The sequence below is a fragment of the Lepidochelys kempii genome, chromosome 11, assembly GCF_965140265.1.
Source record: "Lepidochelys kempii isolate rLepKem1 chromosome 11, rLepKem1.hap2, whole genome shotgun sequence".
NCBI classification, from domain to species: domain Eukaryota; kingdom Metazoa; phylum Chordata; order Testudines; family Cheloniidae; genus Lepidochelys; species Lepidochelys kempii.
Window position 1 is genome coordinate 33,906,437 of NC_133266.1, and position 22,670 is coordinate 33,929,106.

Here is a 22,670-nt window from a genome sequence, read left to right on the forward strand (position 1 = left end):
GATTGCAAGCCAAAGCCTTTCAGGTCTGTTCTAAAAATCTTTTGAAGTTTCCTCCGATTGTGTTTAAGTTTAGGGGATGAATAAATGAAAATACTTACTTTTAGTAGTGTTGTAGCATTCTAGAGCATTTATTTGGAGATAGGCACTTTATATAGATGGATGGAAACTATTGGTGCTGGGGAATTGGCTACTGTAAAATGTAGCAAGACCGCGTAATGTAGTGCTAATATTGAAATAGAGGGCCTGCTCCTGAACTATTGCGAATTTACACCAGCCTAAGATCTGATCCAGAGTCTATATCTTGCCTCTGTCCTTACATGACATTGTAAAGTGTAAATATATTGTGACATAGGTCATATTGTGAGATCAGCCTCGGTGTCTAGCTAAGGATCATGCCCTGTTTTTTTGTTGTGAGAGGGGCTGGAACAAGAATGAATGCAAGGGGGAATACAGGCATTTATGTGGGGAAATGTGATATTTATCAAATATTTCTAGTATGAAAGGATCTCAGCCACCCTCCCACACCAAATGTATTGAAAAGGGGAAGAAAAGTGGGTACTCCCATATGTGTGTTTTGACATATGCCCTCGTGCATACATCTGGATGACAACTAACTGGGGACTTGGGAGAGAGGAAAAAGCTAGCAAAACAAACCGCTCATACTAAATGGAAACCATATCATAGTGTAGCACAAAAGAATATTTTTAGTTCATTGGGGAAATGTAAGTGCCAGTGTAATTTTAGGTTGCAAACTAGTCATTACAAGATCCTTTATTTTAGACTGAATTTTAAATTATCTGTGCGGAAAGCTTTGAAGCAGTGTATTACAAGTGGTGAAGCTATAAGTCTGTATAAAAGAAGTTGATTTACTCAAATCTTTCACAGTCATATATACCAGGGATGAAAAAGCAGAAAGATAAGAGTGTGTTTCTTAAATTCAGTAGGAAAATAGAGGATTAAGAATTGAAGAATTAATATTGATGAAGAAAAATGGATGAGCTGACTTGGTTTGGAATGTATTTGTTACCACAAGAGCATATAGTGTATATATAGATACACTTAAAATGGATTTGTATGGATTTGTATATTTCAAATCTATGAAAAACATGCATTATTAATACAAATGTATGTTTTTTACCATGATTAATATTTTAAGGCATAGTAAGAGAAATATTTTTTCAAACAACCTTTCTTTAAAAAAATAGAGTTCAAAGTTGTTTAAAATGTTTTAAAGAAAGAACTTCTGCATACATAATGTTGTATATTTTTAATAGATAAACACTGAAAGCTTATGTTAACTAAGAGGCCACATTTTCAAAAGTGGTCAGGATCCAACAGCTCCCAGTCAGTTTCCTAATTTCATTTAGGTGCATAAATGGGAGCTAGATTTGCTGAAAAGTTTGCCCAGGTCCTTCCACCCCAAGACATCTAGCTTTGTGTCCTTTCCTATATCACAAGTAAAAAAATAGAGTTTTAGTTTTATCCTTACACCCTTTGATGTGCACATCACAAAATGCCACTCTTTGGCACAATTCAGCATAAGTGACAGTGAGTCTCTGTTCTGCAGAGGCAAAAGAGTGGAATAGCAATCCAGATTAGGCATATTACATGTGGCTACCTTTCTCCTGATGCCTAAGGAATCTGTGTCAAACCTCTGATTTTAGGGGAAATCCTCTTATGCTAAAGTCATTCTCCTAATTATAAGTGGTGTTGCCTAGATTACTCAGGGTATGTCTACACTACGAAATTAGGTCGAATTTATGGAAGTCAATTTTTTAGAAATTGATTTTATACAGTCGATTGTGTGTGTCCCCACTTAAGACCATTAAGTCCATTAAGTCGGTGGAGTGCATCCACAGTACTGAGGCTAGCATCGACTTCCGGAGTGTTGCACTGTGGGTAGCTATCCCACAGTTCTCGCAGTCTCCGCTGCCTATTGGAATTCTGGGTTGAGATCCCAATGCCTGAAGGGGCAAAAACATTGTCGCGCGTGGTTCTGGGTACATGTCGTCAGGCCCCACCCCCATGAAAGCAACAGCAGACAATCGTTTTGGCCTTTTTTCCTGGGTTACCGTGCAGATGCCATACCACGGCAAGCATGGAACCCACTCAGCTCACCGTCGTCGTACGTGTCCTGGGTGCTGGCAGACATGGTACTGCACTGCTACAGAGCAACAGCTCATTGCCTTGTGGCAGCAGACAGTGCAGTACAACTGGTAGTCGTCGTCATCTCCTGGGTGCTCTTGGCCGACCTCAGTGAGGTCGGTCGGGGCACCTGGGAAGACATGGGTGCTCCTGGCAGACCTCAGTGAGATCTGTCAGGGGTGCCTGGACATAAATGGGAGTGACTCCAGGTCATTCTCTTCTTAAGTTTCGTCTCATGGAGATTCAGTCTGCCTGGAAACAATGAAGGCTACAGTTGTACTGCACTGTCTGGTGGCGAGCACCCAGGAGATGATGACGGCTAGCAGTCATACTGCCCCATCTGTTGCCAGGCTACCCCTTGCTCTCCCCTCTCTCCCTCTGTGAAAGCAACAGCCGACAATAGTTTCCCTTCTTTTTCCATGCGGGCACCATATTGCTGTCAGCATTGTCATCCACCCGCCGCTTCCGTTGCCACTCTGCTCTCCTGCAGACGCCATACCACGGCAAGCATGGAGCCCGCTCAGATCACTTCGGCAGTTTTGAGCATTGTAAATACCACGCGCATTATCCAGCAGTATATGCAGAACCAGAACCTACAAAAGCAGGTGAGGAAGTGATGGCAGCGCAGTGACGAGAGTGATGAGGACATGGACACAGACTTCTCTCAAAGTACAGGCTCCGGCAATTTGGACATCATGGTGGTAATGGGGCAGGTTCATGATGTGGAACGCTGATTCTGGGCCTGGGAAACAAGCACAGACTGGTGGGACTACATAGTGTTGCAGGTCTGGGATGATTCCCAGTGGCTGCGAAACTTTCGCATGCGTAAGGGCACTTTCATGGAACTTTGTGACTTACTTTCCCCTGCCCTGAAGCACAAGAATATCAAGATGAGAGCAGCCCTCACAGTTCACAAGCGAGTGGCAACAGCTGTCTGAAAGCTTGCAATGCCAGACAGCTACCGGTCAGTCGGGAATCAATTTGGAGTGGGCAAATCCACTGTGGGGGCTGCTGTGATCCAAGTAGCTGACACAATCACTGAGCTGCTGCTATTAAGGATAGTGACTCTGGGAAATGTGCAGGACATAGTGGATGGATTAGCTGCAATGGGATTCCCTAACTGTGGTGGGGTGATAGACGGAACCCATATCCCTATCTTGGCACCGGACCATCAAGGCAGTGAGTACATAAACCGCAAGGGGTACTTTTCAATAGTGCTGCAAACACTGGTGGATCACAAGGGACGTTTCAGCGACATCAACGTGGGATGGCCGGGAAAGGTACATGACACTTGTATCTTCAGGAACTCTGGTCTGTTTCAACAGCTGCAGCAAAGGACTTTCTTCCCAGACCAGAAAATAATTGTTGGGGATGTTGAAATGCCTATAGTTATCCTTGGGGACCCAACCTACCCCTTGTTCCCATGGCTTATGAAGCCACACACAGGCAGCCTGGACAGTAGTCAGGAGCTGTTCAACTACAGGCTGAGCAAGTGCAGAATGGTGGTAGAATGTGCATTTGGATGTTTAAAAGTGCGCTAGCGCAGTTTACTGACTCGGTTAGACCTCAGTGAAAACAATATTCCCACTAAAAAGAAAAGGAGGACTTGTGGCACCTTAGAGACTAACCAATTTATTAGAGCATAAGCTTTCGTGAGCTACAGCTCACTTCCTCAGATGCATCTGAGGAAGTGAGCTGTAGCTCACGAAAGCTTATGCTCTAATAAATTGGTTAGTCTCTAAGGTGCCACAAGTCCTCCTTTTCTTTTTGCGAATACAGACTAACACGGCTGTTACTCTGAAACCTGTCAATATTCCCACTGTTATTACTGCTTGCTGTGCACTCCACAATATCTGTGAGAGTAAGGGGGAGACGTTTATGGTGGGGTGGGAGGTTGAGGCAAATCGCCTGGCCGCTGATTACGCGCAGCCAGACACCAGGGCGGTTAGAAGAGTACAGGAGGGCGCAGTGTGCATCAGAGAAGCTTTGAAAACCAGTTTCATGACTGGCCAGGCTACGGTGTGAAAGTTCTATTTGTTTCTCCTGGATGAAAACCCGCCCCCTTGGTTCACTCTACTTCCATGTAAGCCAACCACCCTCCCCTCCCCACTTCAATCACCGCTTGCAGAGGCAATAAAGTCATTGTTGTTTCAAATTCATGCATTCTTTATTAATTCATCACACAAATAGGGGGATAACTGCCAAGGTAGCCCGGGAGGGGTGGGAGAGGAGGGAAGGACAAGGCCACACTGCACTTTAAAACTTACTGAATGCGAGCTTTCTGTTGCTTGGGCAGTCCTCTGGGGGTGGAGTGCTTGGGTGCCCAAAGGCCCCCCCACCTTGTTCTTGGGCGACTGGGTGAGGAGGCTATGGAACTTGGGGAGGAGGGCAGTTGGTTACACAGGGGCTGTAGTGGTGGTCTGTGTGCCTGCCTTTCCTTCAGCTCAACCATACGCCGGAGCATATCAGTTTGATCCTCCAGTAGCCTCAGCATTGCCTCCTACCTTCTGTCAGCAAGCTGATGCCACCTGTCATCTTCAACCCGCCACCTGTCCTCACGTTCATATTGTGCTTTCCTGGACTCTGACATTGCTTGCCTCCACGCATTCTGCTGGGATCTTTCGGTGTGGGAGGACTGCATGAGCTCAGAACATTTCATCGTGAGTGCTTTTTTTTGCTTTCTAATCTTTGCTAGCTTCTGGGCCGGAGATGATAGTGTGAGTGTTGAAACATTTGCAGCTGTGGAAGGGAAAAAAAAGGGAGAGTAGTAGTTAAAAAGACACATTTTAGAGAACAATGTGTAGACTCTTTCACGGTGAACCTTGCTGTTAACATTACATAGCACATGTGCTTTCGGTACAAGGTCGCATTTTGCCTCTTATATTGAGGGTCTGCCGGTTTGGTGTGAAAGATCACACATGCAGGGCCGGGTAACAGAATTCGGCTTGCAGACAGCCATGGTAAGTCACGGTCTTTTGGCTTCATAACATGTGGGAATGGTTTCAAACAGCAGCACCCTCATTTCCCTTACCAAGCAGCCATTGGGTTGGCCATTTAAAATGTGTTGGCAATTTAAAAGGAGGGGCTGAGGTTTTTGGGTTAACATGCAGCACAAACCCAACTAACCCCCCCCCCCACACACACACCCAATTCTCTGGGATGATCACTTCACCCCTCCCGCCACCACGTGGCTAACAGCGGGGAAGATTTCTGTTCAGCCACAGGCACGCAGCCCAGCAGGAATGGCTGCCCTTGCCCCCACATCCCAGAGAATTGGGTGATCGCTTCATTCCCCCCCACACCATGGATAACAGCAGGGAATATTTCTTTTCAGCCACAGGCACACAGCCCAGAAGGAACGGCCACCTTTGAATGTCCCCTTAATAAAATTACCCTACTTCAACCAGGTGACCATGAGGAGTGACCATCCAGGAGAGCTTTATGGAGATGTCCCTGGAGGATTTCTGCTCTATATCTCCAGACACGTTAACAACTTTTCCAGTAGCTGTACTGGCCGCGAATGCACGCCAAGTCTTCAGAGCAAATTAATCATTAAACACGCTTGCTTTTAAACCATGTATTATATTTACAAAGGTATACTCACCAGAGGTTCCTTCTCCGCCTGGTGGGTCTGGGAGCCTGCCTTGGGTGGGTTCGGGGGGTACTGGCTCCAGGTCCAGGGTGAGAAACAGTTCCTGGCTCTCGGGGAAAATGGTTTCTCCGCTTGCTTGCTGTGCACTATCTTCAACCTCCTCCTCCTCCTCATCTTCCTCTTCCCCAAAATGCGCATCCCTGTTGCGTGCTAATCCATTGATGGAGTCAAAGCACAGAGGTGGGGTAGTGGTGGCTGCACCCCCTAGAATGGCATGCAGCTCACCATAGAAGTGGCATGTCTGGGGCTCTGACCCCGAGCGGCCGTTTGCCTCTCTGGTTTTTTGGTAGGCTTGCCTAAGCTCCTTAAATTTCATATGGCACTGCTGCAGGTCCCTGTTATAGCCTCTGTCCTTCATGCCCTTGGAAATTTTTTCAGATGTTTGGGCATTTCGTCTTTTGGAACGGAGTTCTGATAGTAAGGATTTGTCTCCCCATACAGCGATCAGATCCTGTAACTCCCGTTCGGTCCATGCTGGAGCTCTTTTGCAATTCTGGGACTCAATCATGGTCACCTCTGCTGTTGAGATCTGCACTCACCTGCAGCTTGCCATGCTGGCTAAACAGGAAATGAGATTCAAAAGTTTGCAGGCCTTTTCCTGTCTACCTGGCCAGTGCATCTGAGTCGAGAGTGCTGTCCAGAGTGGTCACAATGGAGCACTCTGGGATAGCTCCCGGGGGGCCAATACTGCCAAGTTGTGACCACACTACCCCAAATTCGACCTGGCAAGGTTGATTTCAGTGTTAAGTCCCTCTTTGGGAGAGGTGTACAGAAATCGATTTTAAAAGCCCTTTAAGTTGAAAAAAATGGCTTCGTCGTGTGGACGGGTGCAGGGTTAAATCGATCTAATGCTGCTAAATTCAACCTAAACTCGTAGTGTAGACCAGGGCTCAGTAAAAGACGGGCTCATTTCTGTCACAATGTGCTGTATACTGTGGTATATAACTGCAACATGCGCTCCCTGGGAGGCCCCAGCAGGAATGTTAGCTGCGCCAGCTCTCCTTCATTCTAAGCAATTTTGTGACCGTTTTATCACCTATTCCAGTAATAGCTGTTCTAATTTTCTACCTTCCACAAGCTCTTTTTTTGTTAGTAAAGAAGAACTTTTCATATTTCTTCCTGGTGAGAAAAAGTAGGGAGGCCTACTTAGTACTGTGCAATTATGGAAGATGGAGATAAAACCAGAGCAAAAAGTGATGATAGGACAAATGAATCAAAGCATGGAAGAGGATAATTTTCAGTCTGCAATGAAGTACAACACAAAAGAAAATATTTTCATACAGCCTCTTTCTCATTGTCATGGTGCTTCACAGACAATTAAAACCTATATATGAAATTGCAAGAAAATGATGTACTATTGGTTACAGTGTACGTCATATACATAACATGAGTGGGGAAGAAGGGGAAGCTTCAGATTCCAAAGTTTGAAACTTTGTCTATATTTATATATTTTTTCATTAATTTCCTAACTTTTATTAAGTTTTGAGAAAAAGTAATACCATACATGTAGAGAAGATTTCTCTGTGAGAAATTAATAGACATACGCTAAATACATTCATCATGTGCCTATGCAATTGATCATGTACCTACATCCATATCACCTGCCAAAAATCTATCCTACTCATCCAGGAGTTCCAAAATTTTTACCCTGTGTGTCCGCATTTTGAGACCTACTGTGACCCCAACAAAGCAACACAGTGACCAAGGAATCCAAGGAATGTACACATTAAGTATGTTACTAAATACTCTCTATTGTGACTTGTGCTTCCGCATTGTGACACAGCTTCTCAAAATCTAGTGGTGTGGTAGAAATTGCACACCTAATCTCTGATGTGACATCAACAGTAGATGGATACCAAGACTTGATGGATGCAAGTGCGCTGAATCCAGCTTCACACAAATACAAATGGAACCCTGAGTTTCAAGGCATGTGTTGAGAGTGCAGGATATTCATTCTTGACAATGAACCAGAACCTGGGAGAGAAAGTTGGGCATATGTTCCTCTCAAGAATCAAATTTTGGTGAGCTGTTCGATGTCAGCTGTTGGCAAATCCATAGCATCAGGCTTGCACTGAAAGGAGTTTTGCACCCCACCCTACTTTGTCACCTCCAAGTTGGGGAAAAAGGATGTAAACCGTTCCTCCAGCCAGCTGAGATGCTCAGCCATCACCTGTGTGGGAGGCTGGATAATTTCATTTTCAGCTAGGAACTTGCAAAGCTATGGGAAAGATTCATAGACTTTAAGGTCAAAGGGACCGTTGTGATCATCTAGTCTGACCTCCTGCATACTGCACATTCATAGTTTGTCCTCAATAGATTATTCTTCCAGAGAACAAATTTTCTTCATGAATTCTATGTTTTGATCACTCAGGTTAAGGATATGGATGTACTTTCCTTGCAGACCTGAATTCAATTCATTCCGTTTCCCAAATACATCTATGCCCGAGGCAAGAAGGCACATCCTCTTTGATCACATAGAAAACCCGCAGATTCACTCTTTTTGCGGTCCATTGCATAGGCATGCAGCTCAGCTCTCAGTTAAAATAATAGTCCCAGTATTTTCCCTCTTGAGAGCCAATGAGCTTCAGTGTTGAAGAACAGTACTTCATGATCTCATCCCTTTTCTTCACACAGTTTTGCAAACAGACTTGGGCAAAGAGGCTGAATCTCAATGTAGTTCACAATAGAAGAGACCTGTTGCAAAAATTCTTCTGGCTTTAGACCCAGTGCTTTAGATGCCGGTTGTTCTCTATGATTCATGCAGTGAGTCCACACAGCAGATGGAGCAACTTTCTTTATCAAGGTATCCAGGCCTTCTTTGTGGCCTGCCACAGATGGAGTGCCATCGTGCAAAAGCCCAGCATGCAATCACCTGGTAGATTTTTGTCTTGCATGTAGTGCATCGAACATTTCTTGTGCCATATTGTGTCCAGGAAGAGGGAGACAGAACAGAATGTCTTCGAGAATTGCACCTTCCCATGTGAATTTAACAAAAGTCAAGAAAGGTGCATCACAAACCTCAGTGCTCACATCAATTTGAAGAGCAAAAGCATCTGTGTTTTTCAGATGCTCCACTAGTGTTTTCCAGATCTGCTGCTGTGTGACATAGCAGGCGTTGTGGCCTTTCTTCATTCTTGACCAAAACACTGGTAAAGCCATAACCAAAGAGAGCCTTGTCATATTTGTAGCATGTTTCCTAGAGTCTTGTTTTTCATTCATAACTACATCACTAGACTCATTGCTGGAGTTTAAAGATGATACTTTGTGTAAAAATGAGTCCATGGTGCAAGGTCGTGCTGTGCGGAGGCTGCCATTTTGTAGATCAAAATGGTGGCCTCCTGGTGTGGAGTTTGTGGAGCAGCCCAAACACGTTCAGGGGCAGATGGCATCATCTCCCATGGTGAATATTGTCTGTTGGACCCATGACCCCATCTGTTGAAATGGGGTCGCAACCCACAGTTTGGGAACCTATGCACTTTTAAGTCTTTTGAGCAGTTTTTTTTAGCAGCTGCATTTTAAAAAACTCAATCTGACACAAAAATATTTCTTCCTTCTCCAACTAAATGTGGAATCTTCCCCACAAATTACCCTTCCCAAAGCCAAGGCCACACAAGATTCATGCCTGGCTCAGAGATAGCTTTCCCATATGTAAAAATGCCATAACTTTAAAGTCCAATATTTCATTTCCCTGAAGGGCTAAAAAGCCAGGACCTTTTGTACCATTCGGATTAGTTACCTAGGCTAACAATGGGTCCTAACACTCTCTTCTAGCCCTGGAAGATGCTGAGATATCTGACTTTAAAGTGGTCCTGTTTTTTACCTCTAGAAAAGCATTTTAAGTAGTTTTTAAGTGTTTATTTTTAATTTTTGCCTTTCATCTGAACCTGTTAGAACTGGACATTTGGGTTGGATTGTCAATGGTTTTTAGGTGCCTAATGATGCAGGCAGGCAGGCACCTAGTGGATTTTCAAAAGCCTCTCAGTGCCTAACCTACTAATGCACTTTCAACCCCCTGCCCCCACTAGGCTCCTATCCATCTCTTTAGGCAGCTTTGAAAATCTGGCCTTGGGTACTTTAAAGCACCTGGGACTATACAGGGAGAGATGTAAGAAATAGTCCCAGTGCATATTTTTGTATCTTGAAAACATTACTAATACATTTTCTCTGTAACACATCTGTCATATAGAAAATTCTGGTGAAACGTACCAGAGATTTTGGAAATGTACCATAAAAATTCTGGTGAAATGTACCATAAGAGTCTTTTTGGTGTTAATTTGGGATGATCCACATAACTCACTCATGAGTAATGTGACCATTATAAACTCATGCTGATAAAACTACCTCACACCATCGTATGTTCCCTAGGTACATGTATGTGCTAATATTTCCAAAAATTAAAATAAAAACACAGCTGAGTTGCATAAAGTGTTCCCCAGATCCAAAAGTCATCAGCAACTCTTCATGCGTAAGAATGAGTGAGTGCTGGCACAACAATACCATCTGGCAGCACCAAGAATATTAAGAAGGATTTCATAAAGTTAGAGTCGGCAAAGATCACATTGGAACTTCACTGTGGCAGATAATCCCCCCGTACTGGGGATGGTGCAGTCATGCTGCCACAGCAAGAAGTTCAGGAGGCACAGAGTCTCCCAGAGCAACTAGAGATGCTCTGCTTGTTGGTGTGGAGGGAAATGGGACTATGGTTGAGCCACTCTAATGAATATGATTAATGCTGCAGAGCCCTTGGGCTCCATGATCACAATGTCACAATGGTGCTCAAGTGGGGTGCACGGGGAGGAGAACACTCCAATGCCCTGTCCCTCCTCTGCATGTCTGTTCAGTCACTGGGCACATTCTGGCCCATAAGAGCAAACCGGCCACTTAGGGGGCAATTTCACCTATGCTCTCCTAACTTCTGACTCATTCTGAATTAAATAAGCATCGAGAGATGGTCAGCACCCTCAACCGCACCCATTTTCTTTAAAAGCATTCCTTCTTAACAGAAGGTGGGGCTGTATTCTCTGGAATGAAAGTGTGGTATCTTTGTGGGAGCAGTTTTAGGAAGAAATCACTTGAGACGCAGAGAGCTGTAGACCTTGAAAAGCAGCCATTTATTGCCACACGCTGAACTAACCAACAACCAGCCAAAACTGGCTGGGCTATCCCCTAATAATCTAACTCAGTTGCCATAGCAACAACAAGATTCTATTACTATGACAACCAAATACACAACAGGAAGGATAGGGAGTGTTCAACTAGCAGGTGCAAGAAGAAAGATATAGAAAAATAGGTTTTATGAGACTGAATGATAAAGCACAGTGCTCTGAAGTATGTCAGAAAAATAAATGAGGACTTTTGTGATGAGAACAAATTAGCAAATGTTTTGAAGCAATCTGGTATGAAAGAAGAAATTATTAAAGTCTAAGATGCAAAAGGTGAACAATAGAGACATTGGAATAAATGAAGATCTGAACTACTCAGAGACAAGCAGAACACTTCAATCTGTTCAACAACTAACCAAACACAAGACAGGTGGCATTATTCTAATCTGAATATGCAAGTATAATTTATGTGGGTTTTTTTTCAGCTGTGAAGCTGATTACTCACCCTAAAGAAATTTTATTAACACATATATTCATCTTCGCGTACATACAAAATATTTGTCTTTTGTGTAAGCTCTATGGCCAGAAGTGAACAAGCTCTCTACTCCCTGTATTGGGGGAAAAGTTAAAAGTGCTCCTGTACAGAGCACTGCTGCATGAGCAGAAGGACAACAGACTCAATGTCTTTAAACTGAGAACTATCGTGACCACCTACCCAGAAATTCTTCACTTTATTAAGAACATAAGAATGACCATACTGGGTCAGACCAGTGTGTCTCCATCCAGGTTTTAATACAAAATATTTTGATGAATGGAAGAACTGCATTTCTTTCTCCTTCTGGGTCCTCACATACAACCTCCACCTTTACACCAATCTTATTTTTCTCTGGGACTCTAACATGCACTCTGAAAACAACTTGTTTCAAGTCTTCCTTTTTCATCCCCTCAGATTGGCTAGCCTCACAACAGTAGATAGAGAGGCCCAGCCCATGATGATCTGGCTGTTGCAGATGCTGTGGTGGTAGGAATATGGGGGAAAACCCCCAGTCATTTATTGTTTATATTCCAGATAGGCCTCTCCCTGAGACTCTTTGCAGACTTGGGGGAATCTCAAAGATAGTAAGTGGTTTTGTGTGAAGAGGATGCTGGAAATGGGATTCCTGTTTGTGCTATATGCTATTACGCTGTTTGGAGGTGGGGTGGGGTTAGAATTATATTCCTGGTTTGCATTTGCAGTTTTGTTTGTGCATTGCAGGTGCTGCTGTGTTGTCAGAGGGGTTAAGCAAGGAAGGCTACGGGGGGCTTCAAGGATGAGCTGGATAGAGAGCCCCTCTACGTCCATTTAGGCTGTGCTGACTCTTGATGATGTTGCACTTAGGAGGGTGACTAGAAGGCAGAAAATAGTTTTATTCAAAAAGGCAAAGGGCAGACCAGTGACATACACTGTGAAGTTATTCCCCCCTCCCCCAAGTGTTGCAGGAGTGGGAGGGGCTTGCAAGCAATACTGGAGGGGAGAATGGGCGCTCACCTATTCCCTATAAGGTGCAAAACAAAACTGATCAATGTTTTAGTCTTAAGTTCTGTTTTATCTCCCCTGAAAACATGGAGAAAGTGCAGAGAAAAATAGATAGGGGGCTGCAATGATTGTCAGCTAGACTGGGTGTTAGAGGGCATTTCTACCTCAGCAGGGAGCGGCGTTGTTTGTACATTACCAGTTATACAAAGTCCATTTATGCCTCATGTAAACTGTGAACAACCACCAAACTTCCTTTCTTGTAACCACTGTCTAAATAAACTGTTGAATTTTGAACAAATGAATTCTTTGATAGGATTACTGGCCTAGTAGGTGGGTGGGGGCAGATGTGATATCTTGATGTATAGTGATGTTTTTGACATGGTCCTACATGACATTTTCAAAAACAAACCAGGACAATGTGGTCTAGATGAAATTACTATAAGGTAGGTGGTGCAAAAACTGGTTGAAAGACTGTACTCAAAGAGTAATTATCCATGGTTTCCTGTCAATTCAACCTGGGTGGATGTATCTAGTGGGATTCCGCAGGGAGTCTGTCCTGGGTCTGGTACTAGCCAATATTTTCATTTATGATTTAGCTAATGGAATAGAGAGCATGCTTATAAAATTAGCAGATGACACCAAACTGGTTGAGGTTGCAAGCACTTTGGGGGACAGGATTAGAATTCAAAATGACCTCGACAAATTAGATAATTGGTTTGAATTCAACAAGATGAAATTCAATAAAGCAAGTGCAAAGTACTTCACGTAGGAAGGAAAAATCCAATGCACACTTACAAAATAAGGAAAAGCTGATTACATGGTAGTACTGCTAAAAAGGATCTGGGCATTACACTGTATCATAAATTGAATGTGAGTCAACAATGTGATGCAGTTGCAAAAAATGTTAATATTATTCTGGGGTGTATTAGTAGGAATGTCATATTCAAGATGCAAGATGTAATTGTCCTGCTCTCCTCAGCATGGGTGAGGCCCTAGCTGGAGTACTGTGTCCAAATATGGGCACCACACTTAAGAGAAGATGTAAACAAACTGGAGAGAGTCCAGTGGGCATGTTTAGTCTTAAGAAAAGAAGACTGAGCGGGAACCTTGTAACAGTCTTCAAATATGTGAACAGCCATTAAAAAGAAGGTGATCAGTTGTTCTCAATGTCCACTGTAAGTAGGACAAGAAATAATGGATTTAATCTGCAGCAAAAGAAATTTAGGTTATATATTAGGAAAAACTTTGTGACTGTAAAGATAGTTAAGCTCTGGAACAGTTTTCCGAGAGAGGTTGTGAAATCCCTATCACTGGAGGTTTTAAGAACAGGTTGGACAAACGCCTGTCAGGGAAGGTCTAGTTTTACTTGGTTCTAAGTGCAGGGGAATGGACTTGAACTTTCAAAGTCCCTTCCAGACCTACTTTTTATGATTCCGTGTATCCAGAGAGCACCTCCCATGTGTGGGACAACATGGGAGAAACTATCAAGAGAGCGATGGAGGCTGGCATCCGTGGCTGGTAAGAGGTAGGAACTGACACTGTGATAGTGAATAAGAGATGGTAAGTAGGGAGGCGATAGGCCACAAAAGGCCATAAATGTGAAAACAAATAGCTTTTTTGATGCAGTGGAAAAAAGGGAACCAGTGGAGGGATGCTGAGAGGCAGAAAACAGTCAAAGTGATGAGCTAGGGAAAAGATCTATGCAGCAGTATTTTGAATGGTATGAGTGGACTAAGGTGGGATTAATCAAGGGCAGAGATTTCCTGAAAAAGAGGAAGATGCACCAAAAATATGATTTATTAGTTTTTAAATCTCATTATTTCTAAATGAATCTCATAATTTATGAAAGTTTGGAGTTGGCATGTATTATACTCCCAGACCATGGACTCTTTTAAAACTGGAGAGTTGTATTAAACTTAGGATCCAAAAAAATCCCAACAACCCATAAACACAACTTGCGTGAGCCCCACTGTTGGAGAGACTTTCAGGAAAAACACCACACTGTACTGAGACCACACTTGTTCACCGCAGCTGTGTTCTCTTTGACCTCTTCAGCACAGCTCCAGTCCTTAAAGGGACCTGATGCAGGCAAATATAGCCTGGCATTTCACCCAGTTCTTAAACACAAATTTCACATTAAAGTAGTCTTACAAACATATTTTAACTTATGAGTGCTTCACAAATGTAATGTCATCCTGATGCTTCTGTTAACAAAATATATAATTCAGTTCATCCATCTGACTTATTGTTAGTAGTTCATGAGTTCCACAAACTCATAGCAGTCATTCTCAAGTGTGTCTTTGTCTCTTTTCTTTTTCTATAAGTACTGGTACCAATGGTGGGAACTCCGAAATCTTTCTTCAGTTTATTTCATCAATCAAGCAGTAATTTTCTATGGCAATTATTGTTCCACTGTCTGACAGACTAGCCAGTCCTGAACAGTTAAAATTCCAAAAAAAAGTTTATATGTTATGCAGTGGCGCTGGAACATTTTTAACAGTGGGGGTGCTGAAAGCCAGCCCCCTTATCCCTGTCCACCCCACTCCCACCCCCAGGGCTGAGGCCGGGACCCTGGGCTTGCAGGGCTGGCAGCTGGGAACCCGGGGGTGCTGCAGCACATCCCATACCCCTAGTTCCCGTGACTATGATATGAAATAATAGTTCCTGTATGAGATCAATGCTATACCATGTAATTCAGAGTCACTGAGCCTATGGCAAGCTAATTAGAAAACAAAAATCTACTAAATAAAACATATTAACTTATCCCAAACTATAAAACACTTGATTGAGAACAATAGCCATATAATAAATCAGGTTTCAGAGTAACAGCCGTGTTAGTCTGTATTCGCAAAAAGAAAAGGAGTACTTGTGGCACCTTAGAGACTAACCAATTTATTTGAGCTGTAGCTCACGAAAGCTCATGCTCAAATAAATTGGTTAGTCTCTAAGGTGCCACAAGTACTCCTTTTCTTTTTATAATAAATCAGTATAACTTCATTTGCCAATGTTACCTCAATCCTGGATACAATACAGGATAAGAAATAGGTACTTGGTATAGCTTGTAACAAACATGATGACATCCCCCTAGGTGGTGCATTCACCTAGCTCAGCAGTGGGATTTAGACACTGATAATAAGTGTGTCTAAACATTCATATGTTACTGTCTTTTGGGCTCTTTTCTCTCTAGTAAGATGACTTCAAATGTCTGGATTGTTTGGTGATTTGGTCCACTTGTACTCTACTGTTTTCCAGTTCAATTATTCCATTTTGGCATTTGTGTATTTTAACAGCTGGTACAAATATTATAGCAGTTTAATTAGCAGTTTCTCAGTTTCTCTGTTTTCCTCTGTGGTGCTTTAAAGAATAGTGTTCTATCCAAAGGTAAGAAGTCACTGGGGAGTAAAAGTCTGCAGTGAAGAATTCTTAAGACATCCTTTTTCTCTCTTCTGCTTTTACTTCATAGACTGCACTATCCTTTCAAGTACTACAAGGATTTTATCTTAATTTGCCAGGTCCCGCTCTCTTAGAAAGATTCCTAACAAGTACTTTATCTCCTGGTCAGAGGACAGCACCATTCACTTTCCAATTACAGTGATTCTTTCTATGATGAGCAGATTTTTGAGATGATTTTGATGCCACTTCATAAGCTTCTTACATATGATATTTGCTTTTTTCAACATAATCTTTATGGTTTCTGGGTGCAGACTCAGAGTTTGTACCTAAAGTAAATACAATGTCAATGGGCAAACATGGTGATAGTTCCATATAAGAAGTAGAAGGGTGAGAATCCGGTAGCCTCACTTTGTGTACCGATATAGGCATGGATTATTAAGAAAGTCTTTCCAGTTTGACTTTTGGTCTTCTGGCAAGGATCTCAACATAGCCAGCAGAATTCAGTTCAGCTTTTCTACTCGCCCATTTCCTTGTGAGTGGTATGGGATTGTGTGAGATGTTTCAGTTTTGCACTAGTGTTGTAACTGGAATAAATTATTTTCTAACCCCTCATTTTGGTTTCTTTGGGAAACCAAATTTAAAACCAAAATAATTGAAGACCTTGTTTGCTAAAGTCTTGCCTGACTTGTTACTGGTAGAGTAGGCTTGGACAAATCTAGTGAAGTGATCCACTATGAATAAAATGTATTCATATCCTTCTTTGCATCCTTTTTAGGTGCAAGAAATCTATTGATATAGCTCAAACGGTTTTGCTCTAACTAAATGGAGTTCTGGTAGGTTGGTGATGTTTCTTTTGCTTGTTACATGTACTGACTCTAGTCTCTTAGGGCTTGTCTTCACTGCAGTGTTAGCTTGAATTGTCTCCACTAGACTTAACTTCTCTTGAGTAGGCCTGTGGAGAGAAATTTGGGGCCCCAGTACATCATGTTTGCTAGGACCCCACCCCTTCCTATTTCATCCACAGTATATGCAGATCTTCACTGCAGCAGGGTTCAATAACAGGCTTCTAAGAGAGAAGCTTCACAAAAACATACCTGTGAAATAATCTGTGGTAAAAAGGGAATAATGTGTGGGGTGTATTTGTCGGTTCCACCCGGTTAGGAAAAGTTTGTGACTAGGTACAAGATTTCACACTACACAAATTATCATCTCTTTGCTTGTAGTCATTTTTTTTTAATGGAGATATCAGTACTTTATTTGCACAGACATTCTGGGGGACCCTGATACCATTTTTCCCCCTTACCCCTCTACTGTCAACCCTGCTCTTTAATTAGTTTTGCTTGATTGAGAGTGATCACACTGCAAAACAACACTCAAGCTGAACAGAGTGATTGTATGACCAGCCTGGGCTAGCCCCCACTGCATTACTAGCTCGAGCATCAGCAGCATTTGAGCTTCAATCCAGACCACCCAGCAGGCCAGCTAGATCAAGTTTAAAGCACCATTTACCTTGAGCTAGAGATTTCTGTGTGTGAGAATGGGAGTTGGGTTAGGAGCAACTCTCAGGTTGTACCTTCAGCTAACACTGCCATGAAGACTAACCCATAATGTTCAATGTCCCTCTTCATCTGCAGCCAATACAGTGGATCTCTTACATGTAGTGTTCACAAGTTAAAATATATTTGTGAAAGGATTTGAATATGAATTTTTTATTTCAGAATTGGGTGGAACACCAGCGTTATTTTTCTGTGCCCTGTCCCTTTAAGGATTGGTGCTCTGCTGAAGAGATCGTAGGGGACACATCTGACATGAGCAGGAGGAGGTCCCGGTAGAGTGTGATGTGCCCCGAAAGGCGTTAAAGCAGTGGGTCTTGTGCAAGCTTGGTTTGGCTTAGTCTAAGTTTAATAAACCTCTCCGGTTTTAAGAGACCCCAGTCTGGGTGTGTAATGTTTGGTGAGCCAGGCAGGAGAGGCTGAATTGCAATGATCTAATCTCTCCAAGATGAACCTGTCATATGAGCTTCTGCAGACTCTTTCAGGAAAAGCTTCCAGAAGGTAATGCAAACAGAAAAGTGATTTTGCAAAAAGAAAGTTCCCTCTGTTAATATAGGGGAACAACAACAAGGGATAGAAGTGAGAGTGACCAAGGGGCACAGCTGAATATCTTCAGTAGCTGATCCCCAATGAGAAATATTAGCAGGAAAGATATAGATTCCAAGGCTAGGAGGGTCCACTGTACGTTCCCCTGCTTTCTGCCTTGATTTCTGGGCTGGGTTGGGCAGTTAACATTGCAGTTAACAATGGGAGTTGCATTTTATGTAAGAGAGCAGTATGACTGCTCAGAGCTCCGGTATGAAACAGGAGAAAAGCCTGAGAGTCTCTGGATTAAGTTTAGAAGTGTGAGCAACAAGGGTGATATCATGGTGGGAGTCTGCTATAGACCACCAGACCAGGGGGATGAGGCAGACAAGGCTTTCTTTAGGCAACTAACGAAGTTACTAGATCGCAGGGCCTGGTTCTCATAGGAGATTTCAATAACCCTGATATCTGCTGGGAGAGCAATATAGCAGTGCACAGACTATTCAAGAAGTTTTTGGAAAGTGTAGGGGACAATTTCCTGGTGCAAGTGCTGGAGGAACCAACTAGAGGCAGAGCTCTTCTTGACCTGCTGCTCACAAACTGGGAAGAATTAGTAGGGGAAGCAAAAGTGGATGGGAACCTGGGAGGCAGTGACCATGAGGTGGTCAAGTTCAGGATCCTGACACAAGGGAAAAAGGAGAGCAGCAGAATACAGACCCTGGACTTCAGAAAAGCAGTCTTTGACTCCCTCAGGGAACTGATGGGCAGGATCCCCTGGGAGAATAACATGAGGGGGAAAGGAGTCCAGGAGAGATGGCTGTATTTTAAAGAATCCTTATTGAGGTTACAGGAACAAACTATTCCGATATGTAGAAAAGATAGTAAATATGGCAGTCAACCAGCTTGGCTTAACAGTAAGATCAGCAAGGATTTCAAACACAAAAAGGAAGCTCACAAGAAGTGGAAGATTGGACAAATGACCAGGGAAGAATATAAAAATATTGCTCAGGCATGCAGGAGTGAAATCAGGAAGGCCAAATCACACCTGGAGTTGCAGCTAGCAAGAGATGTTAAGAGTAACAAGAAGGGTTTCTTCAGGTATGTTAGCAACAAGAAGAAAGTCAAGGAAAGTGTGGGCCCCTTACTGAATGAGGGAGGCAACCTAGTGACAGAGGATGTGGAAAAAGCTAATGTACTCAATGCTTTTTTTGCCTCTGTCTTCACAAAACAAGGTCAGCTCCCAGACTACTGCACTGGTCAGCACAGCATGGGGAGGAGGTGACCAGCCCCCTGTAGAGAAAGAAGTGGTTGGGGACTATTTAGAAAAGCTGGACAAGCACAAGTCCATGGGGCCGGATGCAGTGCATCCGAGAGTGCTAAAGGAGTTGGCGGATGTGATTGCAGAGCCATTGGTCATTTTCTTTGAAAACTCATGGCAATCGGGGGAGGTCCTGGATGACTGGTAAGGCTAACGCAGTGCCCGTCTTTAAAAAAGGGAAAAAGGAGGATCCGGGGAGCTACAGGCCAGTCAGCCTCACCTCAGTCCCTGGAAAAATCACGGAGCAGGTCCTCAAGGAATCAATTCTGAAGCACTTAGAGGAGAGGAAAGTAATCAGGAACAGTCAGCATGGATTCACCAAGGGCAAGTCATGCCTGACCAATCTGATTGCCTTCTATGATGAGATAACTGGCTCTGTGGATGAGGGGAAAGCAGTGGACCTGTTATTCCTTGACTTTAGCAAAGCTTTTGACACGGTGTCCCACAGTATTCTTGCCAGCAAGTTAAAGAAGTATGGGCTGCATGAATGGACTATAAGGTGGATAGAAAGCTGGCTAGATCATCAGGCTCAATGGGTAGTGATCAATGGCTCCATGTCTAGTTGGCAACTGGTATCAGGCGGAGTGCCCCAAGGGTCTGTCTTGGGGCCGGTTTTGTTCAATATCTTCATTAATTATCTGGAAGATGGTGTGGATTGCACTCTCAGCAAGTTTGGAGATGACACTAAACTGGGAAGAGTGGTAGATACGCTGGAAGGTAGGGATAGGATTCAGAGGGCCCTAGACAAATTAGAGGATTGGGCCAAAAGAAATCCGATGAGGTTCAACAAGGACAAGTGCAGAGTCCTGCACTTCAGATGGAAGAATCCCATGCACTGCTACAGACTAGGGACCGAATGGCTAGGCAGCAGTTCTGCAGAAAAGGACTTAGGGGTTACAGTGGACAAGAAGCTGGATAGGAGTCAACAGTGTGCCCTTGTTGCCAAGAAGGCTAACGGCATTTTGGGCTGTATAAGTAGGGGCATTGCCAGCAGATTGAGGGACGTGATCATTCCCCTCTATTTGACATTGGTGAGGCCTCATCTGGAGTACTGTGTCCAGTTTTGGGCCCCACACTACAAGAAGGGTGTGGAAAAAATTGGAAAGCGTCCAGTGGAGGGCAACAAAAATGAATAGGGGACTGGAACACATGACTTATGAGGCGAGACTGAGGGAACTGGGATTGTTTAGTCTGCAGAAGAGAAGAATGAGGGGGGATTTGATAGCTGCTTTCAACTTCCTGAAAGGGGGTTCCAAAGAGGACAGATCTAGACTGTTCTCAGTGGTATCAGATGACAGAACAAGGAGTAATGGTCTCAAGTTGCAGAGGGGGCGGTTTAGGTTGGATATTAGGAAAAATCTTATCACTTGGAGGGTGGTGAAGCACTGGAATGGGTTACCTAGGGAGGGGGTGGAATCTCCTTCATTCGAGGTTTTTACGGTCAGGCTTGACAAAGCCCTGGCTGGGATGATTTAGTTGGGGATTGGTCTTGCTGGATGATTTAGCAGGGGGTTGGACTAGATGACCTCCTGAGATCCCTTCCAACCCTGAAATTCTATGATTCTGTGATTCTATGATAGCAGGCAGGGCAGTCACGCTGCCTCAGGAGGGATCCTGGGAGAAACTGTGGGCTTTCAGATTGCTTCCACTAGTGCATCAACCCTGCTCTGTGAGCTAAAGTGAAGGATGGAGGGTCATGATCCTGCCTCCTCCCACATCCGTTCAAGCAATTTGCTCACTGGAGTGAGGATGGAGCCGTTTTTATTCAAAGGAACTGTTACTGTGAGTGGCTCTCCTGTGGTGCATGCAGGAGGAAGCCCCTTACGTGACTCCATTTCCCTATGTGCCATTTCAAGGGATGGTCACAATACAGCCCAGTGTGTTTAGCTGCCTGCTTGCCATGAGCGCTGTGTCAGTGAGCAACTTCCCTGTTGGCCTCTGCAAGCTGGGTTATGCAGCGCTCCAGGACTATCAGTCATATCCTTTTGACTTATCCAGTCCTGGTGTCTGCAACTGGTTTCTGTTTTAGGGCCCAGTTGCAATTTCATAATGGGGCCATTCATAGTAGTGAATGCTAGGTCCGTAGAAGTGTCTGCATTTCCATTCTGCAGTTTTCAATTCTGCACCACTGAGTCCCAGCTTGGATTTACATCTTTGAAAGTTACTTACACATGTGGACTTAATTTACACCCTTTTTTGCACCTTCACTGTGCAGTTAGACTCTTCTGGATAAAGCATTCTTGGGCTCATGCTCAGCACAGCTGAAGAGGTGGGAGGCAAAACTGGTTCTAAGCCTTTGTTCCTCTCATAGATCCTGGGAGCAGCTGGGGGCCAGCATGCATTAGAGTAGCTACATGGCTGCTTTAACTTATGCTGACTGGAGTGGTCTATTAGCAGGGACTAATACTGTTCATTGCACTCTGGTTCATATCATATGGCCTTCCCACCCCGGAGTCCCCCTCCCTGGTTCTAGCTGGACACTCCATGTCTTTTCATGTTTGGGTATTAAGCGTAATGCACATTTATGGCAGTGATAGAAATAATAATTTTAAAAATTGGCCCCATTATTCTTGCTCATTTCTCTAACTTGTGTTTTTTTAATGTACTTTTCAATTTAATTTACTTTTCACAGTAAAATGCTGACTGTGCTTACTTAAATGGGAGGTGAAACTGATCAAATTTAAAATTAAATCTCTGTTATCCCAGCCTAGAAGAAATTTACAGTTTCCTGTCTCACAGGAGTCACATTTTGCACTAAGGATTGTGTTACCACAAATTTGACCACATGGAAATGAAATTTCTTTTCATGCAGTTTTTGAATCATGTATTTGTTTTTTCCCCTTAAATGTCATAAATACATTGGCATTTGTAGATTGTTGCTGCTTTTAATGAGAGTCAAATTCTTACTCATGTTAGTAACGTTAAGTCAATTGTGTGAGTAAGGCTGACAGGTTTCATTTGTTGTTTTGCTCTTTTATACTGTTATGGTCTCTAGTTATCTCTCATTTTCTCTCTCTTAATTCTTTTCCTATTTGAAGATATTTGGGTAAAAATATCTGTTTCATTTTTGTCTTCTACATAAAATCACATCAAGTCAAACCACATGAATTTTCCAACTTCCAGCTCAGCTTTGTGTCTGAAAATCAAACTATGCTCTTCATGCTTGGGACATTATCATAAATCATCACCAACAATAAAGTATGAAGAGTCAGAACATAGCAAGTAGTTTTGCTGATATATTAATGAGAAAGACAAAACACAGTTTGTTCTGCCTCACCTCTATAGGTTCTTCGCTGCTGTCCGTAAAATAGTCATGCGTTACTCAGAAGACACAGTAGCAGCAAATCAAATACAGCAGTAAGGTACCATTTTCACAGCCACTTTTCTAATAACCACACTGTAAGACAAGGGTGGGCAAACTACGGCCTGGGGGCCGCATCCAGCCCTCCAGATGTTTTAATCCGGC

The 22,670-nt window shown here is 43.3% G+C and overlaps 1 protein-coding gene across 4 annotated transcripts in view; it reads left to right on the forward strand.

The window, feature by feature from the left end:
* The window catches only part of SLC4A10 (solute carrier family 4 member 10), a 272,821-nt gene that overhangs the window by 128,128 nt on the left and 122,023 nt on the right, over positions 1–22,670 (forward strand). The window lies entirely within an intron of this gene.